Source organism: Ascaphus truei, chromosome 10 (assembly GCF_040206685.1).
Source record: "Ascaphus truei isolate aAscTru1 chromosome 10, aAscTru1.hap1, whole genome shotgun sequence".
Taxonomy (NCBI): Eukaryota; Metazoa; Chordata; class Amphibia; order Anura; family Ascaphidae; genus Ascaphus; species Ascaphus truei.
Window position 1 is genome coordinate 55,833,583 of NC_134492.1, and position 15,896 is coordinate 55,849,478.

General features: G+C 34.7%; 14 non-coding genes across 14 annotated transcripts; all 14 read right to left on the minus strand.

Moving 5' to 3' along the window:
- Nucleotides 1-979: 979 nt before the first annotated feature.
- Nucleotides 980-1,052, minus strand: TRNAK-UUU (transfer RNA lysine (anticodon UUU)). Its single transcript has one exon. It is a non-coding gene; the product is annotated as a tRNA-Lys (tRNA).
- An 808-nt stretch (nt 1,053-1,860) lies between these two features.
- TRNAK-UUU (transfer RNA lysine (anticodon UUU)) lies at nt 1,861-1,933 on the minus strand. Its single transcript has one exon. It is a non-coding gene; the product is annotated as a tRNA-Lys (tRNA).
- An 807-nt stretch (nt 1,934-2,740) lies between these two features.
- TRNAK-UUU (transfer RNA lysine (anticodon UUU)) lies at nt 2,741-2,813 on the minus strand. The gene has a single exon. It is a non-coding gene; the product is annotated as a tRNA-Lys (tRNA).
- An 808-nt stretch (nt 2,814-3,621) lies between these two features.
- TRNAK-UUU (transfer RNA lysine (anticodon UUU)) lies at nt 3,622-3,694 on the minus strand. The gene has a single exon. It is a non-coding gene; the product is annotated as a tRNA-Lys (tRNA).
- A 3,413-nt stretch (nt 3,695-7,107) lies between these two features.
- On the minus strand, nt 7,108-7,180 carry TRNAK-UUU (transfer RNA lysine (anticodon UUU)). The gene has a single exon. It is a non-coding gene; the product is annotated as a tRNA-Lys (tRNA).
- An 808-nt stretch (nt 7,181-7,988) lies between these two features.
- On the minus strand, nt 7,989-8,061 carry TRNAK-UUU (transfer RNA lysine (anticodon UUU)). The gene has a single exon. It is a non-coding gene; the product is annotated as a tRNA-Lys (tRNA).
- An 808-nt stretch (nt 8,062-8,869) lies between these two features.
- TRNAK-UUU (transfer RNA lysine (anticodon UUU)) lies at nt 8,870-8,942 on the minus strand. The gene has a single exon. It is a non-coding gene; the product is annotated as a tRNA-Lys (tRNA).
- Nucleotides 8,943-9,749: 807 nt separating this feature from the next.
- On the minus strand, nt 9,750-9,822 carry TRNAK-UUU (transfer RNA lysine (anticodon UUU)). Its single transcript has one exon. It is a non-coding gene; the product is annotated as a tRNA-Lys (tRNA).
- Nucleotides 9,823-10,630: 808 nt separating this feature from the next.
- On the minus strand, nt 10,631-10,703 carry TRNAK-UUU (transfer RNA lysine (anticodon UUU)). Its single transcript has one exon. It is a non-coding gene; the product is annotated as a tRNA-Lys (tRNA).
- Nucleotides 10,704-11,511: 808 nt separating this feature from the next.
- TRNAK-UUU (transfer RNA lysine (anticodon UUU)) lies at nt 11,512-11,584 on the minus strand. The gene has a single exon. It is a non-coding gene; the product is annotated as a tRNA-Lys (tRNA).
- An 806-nt stretch (nt 11,585-12,390) lies between these two features.
- Nucleotides 12,391-12,463, minus strand: TRNAK-UUU (transfer RNA lysine (anticodon UUU)). Its single transcript has one exon. It is a non-coding gene; the product is annotated as a tRNA-Lys (tRNA).
- An 808-nt stretch (nt 12,464-13,271) lies between these two features.
- TRNAK-UUU (transfer RNA lysine (anticodon UUU)) lies at nt 13,272-13,344 on the minus strand. Its single transcript has one exon. It is a non-coding gene; the product is annotated as a tRNA-Lys (tRNA).
- A 1,089-nt stretch (nt 13,345-14,433) lies between these two features.
- On the minus strand, nt 14,434-14,506 carry TRNAK-UUU (transfer RNA lysine (anticodon UUU)). Its single transcript has one exon. It is a non-coding gene; the product is annotated as a tRNA-Lys (tRNA).
- An 808-nt stretch (nt 14,507-15,314) lies between these two features.
- Nucleotides 15,315-15,387, minus strand: TRNAK-UUU (transfer RNA lysine (anticodon UUU)). The gene has a single exon. It is a non-coding gene; the product is annotated as a tRNA-Lys (tRNA).
- Between the last annotated feature and the right edge of the window lie 509 nt (nt 15,388-15,896).

The following is a 15,896-nucleotide window of genomic DNA, read 5'->3' on the forward strand; positions in this document are numbered from 1 at the left end:
TTACTAGAAGGACTAGTGATTAAAATGATCAACTTGTATATGCTGCACATGGTTTTGAAAACTCTACATTTTAACAAAGTATAAATCAAACAAAAACAACGCCCGAACAGGGACTTGAACACTGGACCCTCAGATTAAAAGTCTGATACTCTACCGACTGAGCTATCCGGGCTCTTACTTTGTGTCTCTGGGGAAAAAAAAACAGTTTATAAAAGAAGCAGAACCTTCCTTTCATCATTTCTAATATCTTTTTTTCTCAAACATTTATAAAGAAAGACATTGCAACCGTGTCCATTTTACAGTGACGTGATAAAGCAGATTGAAATTTAGGCATGACTAAAAACTACATGTTTAGCTTGAGTTGTGGACATCCAACGTTCTCTTCTATTCTACAACATATCGCCTATTCTGCGTTCCGTGTATAAAATGGGAAAACAAACACAAAAAAAGAGGCGTGATCTATGATCATGAAAAATGCTCCCCTGCCGACAGTGTTGGTGTTTAATATTCCTCAATGTTAGTTTTACTCAATACACCAATGTAGCAATTTGGTAAGATGTGACAGTTTTTATAAATTACATTCTAAAATGAAAGGATAGCAAAAGCAATTTGCTTGAAACATTGGCTTTACCTATGTTTACTTAGAAACATAAGGTAAGAAACATATCTGTTCGACTCAAGGTGTAATGTTTAAAATTCATCAATGCTAACTTAACGCCATAAAAAATTGCTGAATCTTGGAATGATGTGCCTGTTTCACAAATTCCATTTGAAAAGAAATGTACAGTAAACATACTTAGCTGGAAACTTTGCCTGTACCAAGTGGTATTAAGAAACAGTGATTTGACAGGAACAAGTCCATGTTTACTAGAAGGACTAGTGATTAAAATGATCAGCTATTAAAATGATCAACTTGTATATGCTGCACATGGTTTTGAAAACTCTACATTTTAACAAAGTATAAATCAAACATAAACATCGCCCGAACAGGGACTTGAACCCTGGACCCTCAGATTAAAAGTCTGATGCTCTACCGACTGAGCTATCCGGGCTCTTACTTTGTGCCTCTGGGGGAAAAAAAAACAGTTTATAAAAGAAGCAGAACCTTCCTTTCATCATTTCTATTATCTTTTTTTCTCAAACTTTTATAAAGAAAGACATTGCAACAGTGTCCATTTTACAGTGACGTGATAAAGCAGATTGAAATTTAGGCATGACTAGAAACTACATGTTTAGCTTGAGTTGTGGACATCCAACGTTCTCTTCTATTCTACAACATATCGCCTATTCTGCGTTCTGTGAATAAAATGGGAAAACAAACTCAAAAAAAGAGGCGTGATCTATGATCAGGAAAAATGCTCCCCTGCCGACAGTGTTGGTGTTTAATATTCATCAATGTTAGTTTTACTCAATACACCAATGTAGCAATATTGTATGATGTGACAGTTTTTATAAATTACATTCTAAAATGAAAGGATAGCAAAAGCAATTTGCTTGAAACATTGGCTTTACCTATGTTTACTTAGAAACATAAGGTAAGAAACATATCTGTTCGACTCAAGGTGTAATGTTTAAAATTCATCAATGCTAACTTAACGCCATAAACAATTGCTGAATCTTGGAATGATGTGCCTGTTTCACATATTCCATTTGAAAAGAAATGTACAGTAAACATACTTAGCTGGAAACTTTGCCTGTACCAAGTGGTATTAAGAAACAGTGATTTGACAGGAACAAGTCCATGTTTACTAGAAGGACTAGTGATTAAAATGATCAGCGATTAAAATGATCAACTTGTATATGCTGCACATGGTTTTGAAAACTCTACATTTTAACAAAGTATAAATCAAACAAAAACAACGCCCGAACAGGGACTTGAACCCTGGACCCTCAGATTAAAAGTCTGATGCTCTACCGACTGAGCTATCCGGGCTCTTACTTTGTGTCTCTGGGGAAAAAAAAAACAGTTTATGAAAGAAGCAGAACCTTCCTTTCATCATTTCTAATATCTTTTTTTCTCAAACATTTATAAAGAAAGACATTGCAACCGTGTCCATTTTACAGTGACGTGATAAAGCAGATTGAAATTTAGACATGACTAAAAACTACATGTTTAGCTTGAGTTGTGGACATCCAACGTTCTCTTCTATTCTACAACATATCGCCTATTCTGGGCTCCGTGTATAAAATGGGAAAACAAACACAAAAAAAGAGGCGTGATCTATGATCAGGAAAAATACTCCCCTGCCGACAGTGTTGGTGTTTAATATTCCTCAATGTTAGTTTTACTCAATACACCAATGTAGCAATATTGTATGATGTGACAGTTTTTATAAATTACATTCTAAAATGAAAGGATAGCAAAAGCAATTTGCTTGAAACATTGGCTTTACCTATGTTTACTTAGAAACATAAGGTAAGAAACATATCTGTTCGACTCAAGGTGTAATGTTTAAAATTCATCAATGCTAACTTAACGCCATAAACAATTGCTGAATCCTGGAATGATGTGCCTGTTTCACAAATTCCATTTGAAAAGAAATGTACAGTAAACATACTTAGCTGGAAACTTTGCCTGTACCAAGTGGTATTAAGAACAGTGATTTGACAGGAACAAGTCCATGTTTACTAGAAGGACTAGTGATTAAAATGATCAGCGATTAAAATGATCAACTTGTATATGCTGCACATGGTTTTGAAAACTCTACATTTTAACAAAGTATAAATCAAACAAAAACAACGCCCGAACAGGGACTTGAACCCTGGACCCTCAGATTAAAAGTCTGATGCTCTACCGACTGAGCTATCCGGGCTCTTACTTTGTGTCTCTGGGGAAAAAAAAAACAGTTTATGAAAGAAGCAGAACCTTCCTTTCATCATTTCTAATATCTTTTTTTCTCAAACATTTATAAAGAAAGACATTGCAACAGTGTCCATTTTACAGTGACGTCATAAAGCAGATTCATATTTAGGCATGACTAAAAACTACATGTTTAGCTTGAGTTGTGGACATCCAACGTTCTCTTCTATTCTACAACATATCGCCTATTCTGCGTTCCGTGTATAAAATGGGAAAACAAACACAAAAAAAGAGGCGTGATCTATGATCAGGAAAAATGCTCCCCTGCCGACAGTGTTGGTGTTTAATATTCCTCAATGTTAGTTTTACTCAATACACCAATGTAGCAATATTGTATGATGTGACAGTTTTTATAAATTACATTCTAAAATGAAAGGATAGCAAAAGCAATTTGCTTGAAACATTGGCTTTACCTATGTTTACTTAGAAACATAAGGTAAGAAACATATCTGTTCGACTCAAGGTGTAATGTTTAAAATTCATCAATGCTAACTTAACGCCATAAAAAATTGCTGAATCTTGGAATGATGTGCCTGTTTCACAAATTCCATTTGAAAAGAAATGTACAGTAAACATACTTAGCTGGAAACTTTGCCTGTACCAAGTGGTATTAAGAAACAGTGATTTGACAGGAACAAGTCCATGTTTACTAGAAGGACTAGTGATTAAAATGATCAGCGATTAAAATGATCAACTTGTATATGCTGCACATGGTTTTGAAAACTCTACATTTTAACAAAGTATAAATCAAACAAAAACATCGCCCGAACAGGGACTTGAACCCTGGACCCTCAGATTAAAAGTCTGATGCTCTACCGACTGAGCTATCCGGGCTCTTATTTTGTGCCTCTGGGAATAAAAAACAGTTTATAAAAGAAGCAGAACCTTCCTTTCATCATTTCTAATATCTTTTTTTCTCAAACATTTATAAAGAAAGACATTGCATCCGTGTCCATTTTACAGTGACGTCATAAAGCAGATTCATATTTAGGCATGACTAAAAACTACATGTTTAGCTTGAGTTGTGGACATCCAACGTTCTCTTCTATTCTACAACATATCGCCTATTCTGGGCTCCGTGTATAAAATGGGAAAACAAACACAAAAAAAGAGGCGTGATCTATGATCAGGAAAAATGCTCCCCTGCCGACAGTGTTGGTGTTTAATATTCATCAATGTTAGTTTTACTCAATACACCAATGTAGCAATTTGGTATGATGTGACAGTTTTTATAAATTACATTCTAAAATGAAAGGATAGCAAAAGCAATTTGCTTGAAACATTGGCTTTACCTATGTTTACTTAGAAACATAAGGTAAGAAACATATCTGTTCGACTCAAGGTGTAATGTTTAAAATTCATCAATGCTAACTTAACGCCATAAAAAATTGCTGAATCTTGGAATGATGTGCCTGTTTCACAAATTCCATTTGAAAAGAAATGTACAGTAAACATACTTAGCTGGAAACTTTGCCTGTACCAAGTGGTATTAAGAAACAGTGATTTGACAGGAACAAGTCCATGTTTACTAGAAGGACTAGTGATTAAAATGATCAACTTGTATATGCTGCACATGGTTTTGAAAACTCTACATTTTAACAAAGTATAAATCAAACAAAAACAACGCCCGAACAGGGACTTGAACACTGGACCCTCAGATTAAAAGTCTGATACTCTACCGACTGAGCTATCCGGGCTCTTACTTTGTGTCTCTGGGGAAAAAAAAACAGTTTATAAAAGAAGCAGAACCTTCCTTTCATCATTTCTAATATCTTTTTTTCTCAAACATTTATAAAGAAAGACATTGCAACCGTGTCCATTTTACAGTGACGTGATAAAGCAGATTGAAATTTAGGCATGACTAAAAACTACATGTTTAGCTTGAGTTGTGGACATCCAACGTTCTCTTCTATTCTACAACATATCGCCTATTCTGCGTTCCGTGTATAAAATGGGAAAACAAACACAAAAAAAGAGGCGTGATCTATGATCATGAAAAATGCTCCCCTGCCGACAGTGTTGGTGTTTAATATTCCTCAATGTTAGTTTTACTCAATACACCAATGTAGCAATTTGGTATGATGTGACAGTTTTTATAAATTACATTCTAAAATGAAAGGATAGCAAAAGCAATTTGCTTGAAACATTGGCTTTACCTATGTTTACTTAGAAACATAAGGTAAGAAACATATCTGTTCGACTCAAGGTGTAATGTTTAAAATTCATCAATGCTAACTTAACGCCATAAAAAATTGCTGAATCTTGGAATGATGTGCCTGTTTCACAAATTCCATTTGAAAAGAAATGTACAGTAAACATACTTAGCTGGAAACTTTGCCTGTACCAAGTGGTATTAAGAAACAGTGATTTGACAGGAACAAGTCCATGTTTACTAGAAGGACTAGTGATTAAAATGATCAGCGATTAAAATGATCAACTTGTATATGCTGCACATGGTTTTGAAAACTCTACATTTTAACAAAGTATAAATCAAACAAAAACAACGCCCGAACAGGGACTTGAACCCTGGACCCTCAGATTAAAAGTCTGATGCTCTACCGACTGATCTATCCAGGCTCTTATTTTGTGCCTCTGGGAATAAAAAACAGTTTATAAAAGAAGCAGAACCTTCCTTTCATCATTTCTAATATCTTTTTTTCTCAAACATTTATAAAGAAAGACATTGCATCCGTGTCCATTTTACAGTGACGTGATAAAGCAGATTGAAATTTAGGCATGACTAAAAACTACATGTTTAGCTTGAGTTGTGGACATCCAACGTTCTCTTCTATTCTACAACATATCGCCTATTCTGGGCTCCGTGTATAAAATGGGAAAACAAACACAAAAAAAGAGGCGTGATCTATGATCAGGAAAAATGCTCCCCTGCCGACAGTGTTGGTGTTTAATATTCCTCAATGTTAGTTTTACTCAATACACCAATGTAGCAATTTGGTATGATGTGACAGTTTTTATAAATTACATTCTAAAATGAAAGGATAGCAAAAGCAATTTGCTTGAAACATTGGCTTTACCTATGTTTACTTAGAAACATAAGGTAAGAAACATATCTGTTCGACTCAAGATGTAATGTTTAAAATTCATCAATGCTAACTTAACGCCATAAAAAATTGCTGAATCTTGGAATGATGTGCCTGTTTCACAAATTCCATTTGAAAAGAAATGTACAGTAAACATACTTAGCTGGAAACTTTGCCTGTACCAAGTGGTATTAAGAAACAGTGATTTGACAGGAACAAGTCCATGTTTACTAGAAGGACTAGTGATTAAAATGATCAACTTGTATATGCTGCACATGGTTTTGAAAACTCTACATTTTAACAAAGTATAAATCAAACAAAAACAACGCCCGAACAGGGACTTGAACACTGGACCCTCAGATTAAAAGTCTGATACTCTACCGACTGAGCTATCCGGGCTCTTACTTTGTGTCTCTGGGGAAAAAAAAACAGTTTATAAAAGAAGCAGAACCTTCCTTTCATCATTTCTAATATCTTTTTTTCTCAAACATTTATAAAGAAAGACATTGCAACCGTGTCCATTTTACAGTGACGTGATAAAGCAGATTGAAATTTAGGCATGACTAAAAACTACATGTTTAGCTTGAGTTGTGGACATCCAACGTTCTCTTCTATTCTACAACATATCGCCTATTCTGCGTTCCGTGTATAAAATGGGAAAACAAACACAAAAAAAGAGGCGTGATCTATGATCATGAAAAATGCTCCCCTGCCGACAGTGTTGGTGTTTAATATTCCTCAATGTTAGTTTTACTCAATACACCAATGTAGCAATTTGGTAAGATGTGACAGTTTTTATAAATTACATTCTAAAATGAAAGGATAGCAAAAGCAATTTGCTTGAAACATTGGCTTTACCTATGTTTACTTAGAAACATAAGGTAAGAAACATATCTGTTCGACTCAAGGTGTAATGTTTAAAATTCATCAATGCTAACTTAACGCCATAAAAAATTGCTGAATCTTGGAATGATGTGCCTGTTTCACAAATTCCATTTGAAAAGAAATGTACAGTAAACATACTTAGCTGGAAACTTTGCCTGTACCAAGTGGTATTAAGAAACAGTGATTTGACAGGAACAAGTCCATGTTTACTAGAAGGACTAGTGATTAAAATGATCAGCTATTAAAATGATCAACTTGTATATGCTGCACATGGTTTTGAAAACTCTACATTTTAACAAAGTATAAATCAAACATAAACATCGCCCGAACAGGGACTTGAACCCTGGACCCTCAGATTAAAAGTCTGATGCTCTACCGACTGAGCTATCCGGGCTCTTACTTTGTGCCTCTGGGGGAAAAAAAAACAGTTTATAAAAGAAGCAGAACCTTCCTTTCATCATTTCTATTATCTTTTTTTCTCAAACTTTTATAAAGAAAGACATTGCAACAGTGTCCATTTTACAGTGACGTGATAAAGCAGATTGAAATTTAGGCATGACTAGAAACTACATGTTTAGCTTGAGTTGTGGACATCCAACGTTCTCTTCTATTCTACAACATATCGCCTATTCTGCGTTCTGTGAATAAAATGGGAAAACAAACTCAAAAAAAGAGGCGTGATCTATGATCAGGAAAAATGCTCCCCTGCCGACAGTGTTGGTGTTTAATATTCATCAATGTTAGTTTTACTCAATACACCAATGTAGCAATATTGTATGATGTGACAGTTTTTATAAATTACATTCTAAAATGAAAGGATAGCAAAAGCAATTTGCTTGAAACATTGGCTTTACCTATGTTTACTTAGAAACATAAGGTAAGAAACATATCTGTTCGACTCAAGGTGTAATGTTTAAAATTCATCAATGCTAACTTAACGCCATAAACAATTGCTGAATCTTGGAATGATGTGCCTGTTTCACAAATTCCATTTGAAAAGAAATGTACAGTAAACATACTTAGCTGGAAACTTTGCCTGTACCAAGTGGTATTAAGAATCAGTGATTTGACAGGAACAAGTCCATGTTTACTAGAAGGACTAGTGATTAAAATGATCAGCGATTAAAATGATCAACTTGTATATGCTGCACATGGTTTTGAAAACTCTACATTTTAACAAAGTATAAATCAAACAAAAAAATCGCCCGAACAGGGACTTGAACCCTGGACCCTCAGATTAAAAGTCTGATGCTCTACCGACTGAGCTATCCAGGCTCTTACTTTGTGACTCTGGGGAAAAAAAAAACAGTTTATAAAAGAAGCAGAACCTTCCTTTCATCATTTCTAATATCTTTTTTTCTCAAACATTTATAAAGAAAGACATTGCGACAGTGTCCATTTTACAGTGACGTGATAAAGCAGATTCAAATTTAGGCATGACTAAAAACTACATGTTTAGCTTGAGTTGTGGACATCCAACGTTCTCTTCTATTCTACAACATATCGCCTATTCTGCGTTCCGTGAATAAAATGGGAAAACAAACAGAAAAAAAGAGGCGTGATCTATGATCAGGAAAAATACTCCCCTGCCGACAGTGTTGGTGTTTAATATTCATCAATGTTAGTTTTACTCAATACACCAATGTAGCAATATTGTATGATGTGACAGTTTTTATAAATTACATTCTAAAATGAAAGGATAGCAAAAGCAATTTGCTTGAAACATTGGCTTTACCTATGTTTACTTAGAAACATAAGGTAAGAAACATATCTGTTCGACTCAAGGTGTAATGTTTAAAATTCATCAATGCTAACTTAACGCCATAAACAATTGCTGAATCTTGGAATGATGTGCCTGTTTCACAAATTCCATTTGAAAAGAAATGTACAGTAAACATACTTAGCTGGAAACTTTGCCTGTACCAAGTGGTATTAAGAAACAGTGATTTGACAGGAACAAGTCCATGTTTACTAGAAGGACTAGTGATTAAAATGATCAGCGATTAAAATGATCAACTTGTATATGCTGCACATAGTTTTAAAAACTCTACATTTTAACAAAGTATAAATCAAACAAAAACATCGCCCGAACAGGGACTTGAACCCTGGACCCTCAGATTAAAAGTCTGATGCTCTACCGACTGAGCTATCCGGGCTCTTACTTTGTGCCTCTGGGGGAAAAAAAACAGTTTATAAAAGAAGCAGAACCTTCCTTTCATCATTTCTAATATCTTTTTTTCTCAAACATTTATAAAGAAAGACATTGCAACAGTGTCCATTTTACAGTGACGTGATAAAGCAGATTCAAATTTAGGCATGACTAAAAACTACATGTTTAGCTTGAGTTGTGGACATCCAACGTTCTCTTCTATTCTACAACATATCGCCTATTCTGCGTTCCGTGAATAAAATGGGAAAACAAACACACAAAAAGAGGCGTGATCTATGATCATGAAAAATGCTCCCCTGCCGACAGTGTTGGTGTTTAATATTCATCAATGTTAGTTTTACTCAATACACCAATGTAGCAATATTGTATGATGTGACAGTTTTTATAAATTACATTCTAAAATGAAAGGATAGCAAAAGCAATTTGCTTGAAACATTGGCTTTACCTATGTTTACTTAGAAACATAAGGTAAGAAACATATCTGTTCGACTCAAGGTGTAATGTTTAAAATTCATCAATGCTAACTTAATGCCATAAAAAATTGCTGAATCTTGGAATGATGTGCCTGTTTCACAAATTCCATTTGAAAAGAAATGTACAGTAAACATACTTAGCTGGAAACTTTGCCTGTACCAAGTGGTATTAAGAATCAGTGATTTTACAGGAACAAGTCCATGTTTACTAGAAGGACTAGTGATTAAAATGATCAGCTATTAAAATGATCAACTTGTATATGCTGCACATGGTTTTGAAAACTCTACATTTTAACAAAGTATAAATCAAACATAAACAACGCCCGAACAGGGACTTGAACCCTGGACCCTCAGATTAAAAGTCTGATGCTCTACCGACTGAGCTATCCGGGCTCTTACTTTGTGCTTCTGGGGGAAAAAAAACCAGTTTATAAAAGAAGAAGAACCTTCCTTTCATCATTTCTAATATCTTTTTTTCTCAAACATTTATAAAGAAAGACATTGCAACAGTGTCCATTTTACAGTGACGTGATAAAGCAGATTCAAATTTAGGCATGACTAAAAACTACATGTTTAGCTTGAGTTGTGGACATCCAACGTTCTCTTCTATTCTACAACATATCGCCTATTCTGCGTTCCGTGAATAAAATGGGAAAACAAACACACAAAAAGAGGCGTGATCTATGATCAGGAAAAATGCTCCCCTGCCGACAGTGTTGGTGTTTAATATTCATCAATGTTAGTTTTACTCAATACACCAATGTAGCAATATTGTATGATGTGACAGTTTTTATAAATTACATTCTAAAATGAAAGGATAGCAAAAGCAATTTGCTTGAAACATTGGCTTTACCTATGTTTACTTAGAAACATAAGGTAAGAAACATATCTGTTCGACTCAAGGTGTAATGTTTAAAATTCATCAATGCTAACTTAACGCCATAAACAATTGCTGAATCTTGGAATGATGTGCCTGTTTCACAAATTCCATTTGAAAAGAAATGTACAGTAAACATACTTAGCTGGAAACTTTGCCTGTACCAAGTGGTATTAAGAATCAGTGATTTGACAGGAACAAGTCCATGTTTACTAGAAGGACTAGTGATTAAAATGATCAGCGATTAAAATGATCAACTTGTATATGCTGCACATGGTTTTGAAAACTCTACATTTTAACAAAGTATAAATCAAACAAAAAAATCGCCCGAACAGGGACTTGAACCCTGGACCCTCAGATTAAAAGTCTGATGCTCTACCGACTGAGCTATCCAGGCTCTTACTTTGTGACTCTGGGGAAAAAAAAAACAGTTTATAAAAGAAGCAGAACCTTCCTTTCATCATTTCTTATATCTTTTTTTCTCAAACATTTATAAAGAAAGACATTGCGACAGTGTCCATTTTACAGTGACGTGATAAAGCAGATTCAAATTTAGGCATGACTAAAAACTACATGTTTAGCTTGAGTTGTGGACATCCAACGTTCTCTTCTATTCTACAACATATCGCCTATTCTGCGTTCCGTGAATAAAATGGGAAAACAAACAGAAAAAAAGAGGCGTGATCTATGATCAGGAAAAATACTCCCCTGCCGACAGTGTTGGTGTTTAATATTCATCAATGTTAGTTTTACTCAATACACCAATGTAGCAATATTGTATGATGTGACAGTTTTTATAAATTACATTCTAAAATGAAAGGATAGCAAAAGCAATTTGCTTGAAACATTGGCTTTACCTATGTTTACTTAGAAACATAAGGTAAGAAACATATCTGTTCGACTCAAGGTGTAATGTTTAAAATTCATCAATGCTAACTTAACGCCATAAACAATTGCTGAATCTTGGAATGATGTGCCTGTTTCACAAATTCCATTTGAAAAGAAATGTACAGTAAACATACTTAGCTGGAAACTTTGCCTGTACCAAGTGGTATTAAGAAACAGTGATTTGACAGGAACAAGTCCATGTTTACTAGAAGGACTAGTGATTAAAATGATCAGCGATTAAAATGATCAACTTGTATATGCTGCACATAGTTTTAAAAACTCTACATTTTAACAAAGTATAAATCAAACAAAAACATTGCCCGAACAGGGACTTGAACCCTGGACCCTCAGATTAAAAGTCTGATGCTCTACCGACTGAGCTATCCGGGCTCTTACTTTGTGCCTCTGGGGGAAAAAAAACAGTTTATAAAAGAAGCAGAACCTTCCTTTCATCATTTCTAATATCTTTTTTTCTCAAACATTTATAAAGAAAGACATTGCAACAGTGTCCATTTTACAGTGACGTGATAAAGCAGATTCAAATTTAGGCATGACTAAAAACTACATGTTTAGCTTGAGTTGTGGACATCCAACATTCTCTTCTATTCTACAACATATCGCCTATTCTGCGTTCCGTGAATAAAATGGGAAAACAAACACACAAAAAGAGGCGTGATCTATGATCATGAAAAATGCTCCCCTGCCGACAGTGTTGGTGTTTAATATTCATCAATGTTAGTTTTACTCAATACACCAATGTAGCAATATTGTATGATGTGACAGTTTTTATAAATTACATTCTAAAATGAAAGGATAGCAAAAGCAATTTGTTGAAACATTGGCTTTACCTATGTTTACTTAGAAACATAAGGTAAGAAACATATCTGTTCGACTCAAGGTGTAATGTTTAAAATTCATCAATGCTAACTTAACGCCATAAAAAATTGCTGAATCTTGGAATGATGTGCCTGTTTCACAAATTCCATTTGAAAAGAAATGTACAGTAAACATACTTAGCTGGAAACTTTGCCTGTACCAAGTGGTATTAAGAATCAGTGATTTTACAGGAACAAGTCCATGTTTACTAGAAGGACTAGTGATTAAAATGATCAGCTATTAAAATGATCAACTTGTATATGCTGCACATGGTTTTGAAAACTCTACATTTTAACAAAGTATAAATCAAACATAAACAACGCCCGAACAGGGACTTGAACCCTGGACCCTCAGATTAAAAGTCTGATGCTCTACCGACTGAGCTATCCGGGCTCTTACTTTGTGCTTCTGGGGGAAAAAAAACCAGTTTATAAAAGAAGAAGAACCTTCCTTTCATCATTTCTAATATCTTTTTTTCTCAAACATTTATAAAGAAAGACATTGCAACAGTGTCCATTTTACAGTGACGTGATAAAGCAGATTCAAATTTAGGCATGACTAAAAACTACATGTTTAGCTTGAGTTGTGGACATCCAACGTTCTCTTCTATTCTACAACATATCGCCTATTCTGCGTTCCGTGAATAAAATGGGAAAACAAACACACAAAAAGAGGCGTGATCTATGATCAGGAAAAATGCTCCCCTGCCGACAGTGTTGGTGTTTAATATTCATCAATGTTAGTTTTACTCAATACACCAATGTAGCAATATTGTATGATGTGACAGTTTTTATAAATTACATTCTAAAATGAAAGGATAGCAAAAGCAATTTGCTTGAAACATTGGCTTTACCTATGTTTACTTAGAAACATAAGGTAAGAAACATATCTGTTCGACTCAAGGTGTAATGTTTAAAATTCATCAATGCTAACTTAACGCCATAAACAATTGCTGAATCTTGGAATGATGTGCCCGTTTCACAAATTCCATTTGAAAAGAAATGTACAGTAAACATACTTAGCTGGAAACTTTGCCTGTACCAAGTGGTATTAAGAAACAGTGATTTGACAGGAACAAGTCCATGTTTACTAGAAGGACTAGTGATTAAAATGATCAGCGATTAAAATGATCAACTTGTATATGCTGCACATGGTTTTGAAAACTCTACATTTTAACAAAGTATAAATCAAACAAAAAAATCGCCCGAACAGGGACTTGAACCCTGGACCCTCAGATTAAAAGTCTGATGCTCTACCGACTGAGCTATCCGGGCTCTTATTTTGTGACTCTGGGGAAAAAAAAAACAGTTTATAAAAGAAGCAGAACCTTCCTTTCATAATTTTCATCAGTGATTTGACAGGAACAAGTCCAAGTTTACTAGAAGGACTAGTGATTAAAATGATCAGCGATTAAAATGATCAACTTGTATATGCTGCACATGGTTTTGAAAACTCTACATTTTAACAAAATATAAATCAAACAAAACAACGCCCGAACAGGGACTTGAACCCTGTACCCTCAGAGTCTGATGCTCTACCGACTGAGCTATCCGGGCTCTTACTTTGTGCCTCTGGGAATAAAAAAACAGTTTATAAAAGAAGAAGAACCTTCCTTTCATCATTTCTAATATCTTTTTTTCTCAAACATTTATAAAGAAAGACATTGCAACAGTGTCCATTTTACAGTGACGTGATAAAGCAGATTGAAATTTAGGCATGACTAAAAACTACATGTTTAGCTTGAGTTGTGGACATCCAACGTTCTCTTCTATTCTACAACACATCGCCTATTCTGCGTTCCGTGAATAAAATGGGAAAACAAACACAAAAAAAGAGGCGTGATCTATGATCAGGAAAAATGTTCCCCTGCCGACAGTGTTGGTGTTTAATATTCATCAATGTTAGTTTTACTCAATACACCAATGTAGCAATATTGTATGATGTGACAGTTTTTATAAATTCCATTCTAAAATGAAAGGATAGCAAAAGCAATTTGCTTGAAACATTGGCTTTACCTATGTTTACTTAGAAACATAAGGTAAGAAACATATCTGTTCGACTCAAGGTGTAATGTTTAAAATTCATCAATGCTAACTTAACGCCATAAAAAATTGCTGAATCTTGGAATGATGTGCCTGTTTCACAAATTCCATTTGAAAAGAAATGTACAGTAAACATACTTAGCTGGAAACTTTGCCTGTACCAAGTGGTATTAAGAAACAGTGATTTGACAGGAACAAGTCCATATTTACTAGAAGGACTAGTGATTAAAATGATCAGCGATTAAAATGATCAACTTGTATATGCTGCACATGGTTTTGAAAACTCTACATTTTAACAAAGTATAAATCAAACAAAAACAACGCCCGAACAGGGACTTGAACCCTGGACCCTCAGATTAAAAGTCTGATGCTCTACCGACTGAGCTATCCGGGCTCTTACTTTGTGTCTCTGGGGAAAAAAAAAACAGTTTATGAAAGAAGCAGAACCTTCCTTTCATCATTTCTAATATCTTTTTTTCTCAAACATTTATAAAGAAAGACATTGCAACCGTGTCCATTTTACAGTGACGTGATAAAGCAGATTCAAATTTAGGCATGACTAAAAACTACATGTTTAGCTTGAGTTGTGGACATCCAACGTTCTCTTCAATTCTACAACATATCGCCTATTCTGGGTTCCGTGTATAAAATGGGAAAACAAACACAAAAAAAGAGGCGTGATCTATGATCAGGAAAAATGCTCCCCTGCCGACAGTGTTGGTGTTTAATATTCCTCAATGTTAGTTTTACTCAATACACCAATGTAGCAATATTGTATGATGTGACAGTTTTTATAAATTACATTCTAAAATGAAAGGATAGCAAAAGCAATTTGCTTGAAACATTGGCTTTACCTATGTTTACTTAGAAACATAAGGTAAGAAACATATCTGTTCGACTCAAGGTGTAATGTTTAAAATTCATCAATGCTAACTTAACGCCATAAAAAATTGCTGAATCTTGGAATGATGTGCCTGTTTCACAAATTCCATTTGAAAAGAAATGTACAGTAAACATACTTAGCTGGAAACTTTGCCTGTACCAAGTGGTATTAAGAAACAGTGATTTGACAGGAACAAGTCCATGTTTACTAGAAGGACTAGTGATTAAAATGATCAGCGATTAAAATGATCAACTTGTATATGCTGCACATGGTTTTGAAAACTCTACATTTTAACAAAGTATAAATCAAACAAAAACAACGCCCGAACAGGGACTTGAACCCTGGACCCTCAGATTAAAAGTCTGATGCTCTACCGACTGAGCTATCCGGGCTCTTACTTTGTGTCTCTGGGGAAAAAAAAAACAGTTTATAAAAGAAGCAGAACCTTCCTTTCATCATTTCTAATATCTTTTTTTCTCAAACATTTATAAAGAAAGACATTGCAACCGTGTCCATTTTACAGTGACGTCATAAAGCAGATTCATATTTAGGCATGACTAAAAACTACATGTTTAGCTTGAGTTGTGGACATCCAACGTTCTCTTCTATTCTACAACATATCGCCTATTCTGGGCTCCGTGTATAAAATGGGAAAACAAACACAAAAAAAGAGGCGTGATCTATGATCAGGAAAAATGCTCCCCTGCCGACAGTGTTGGTGTTTAATATTCCTCAATGTTAGTTTTACTCAATACACCAATGTAGCAATATTGTATGATGTGACAGTTTTTATAAATTACATTCTAAAATGAAAGGATAGCAAAAGCAATTTGCTTGAAACATTGGCTTTACCTATGTTTACTTAGAAACATAAGGTAAGAAACATATCTGTTCGACTCAA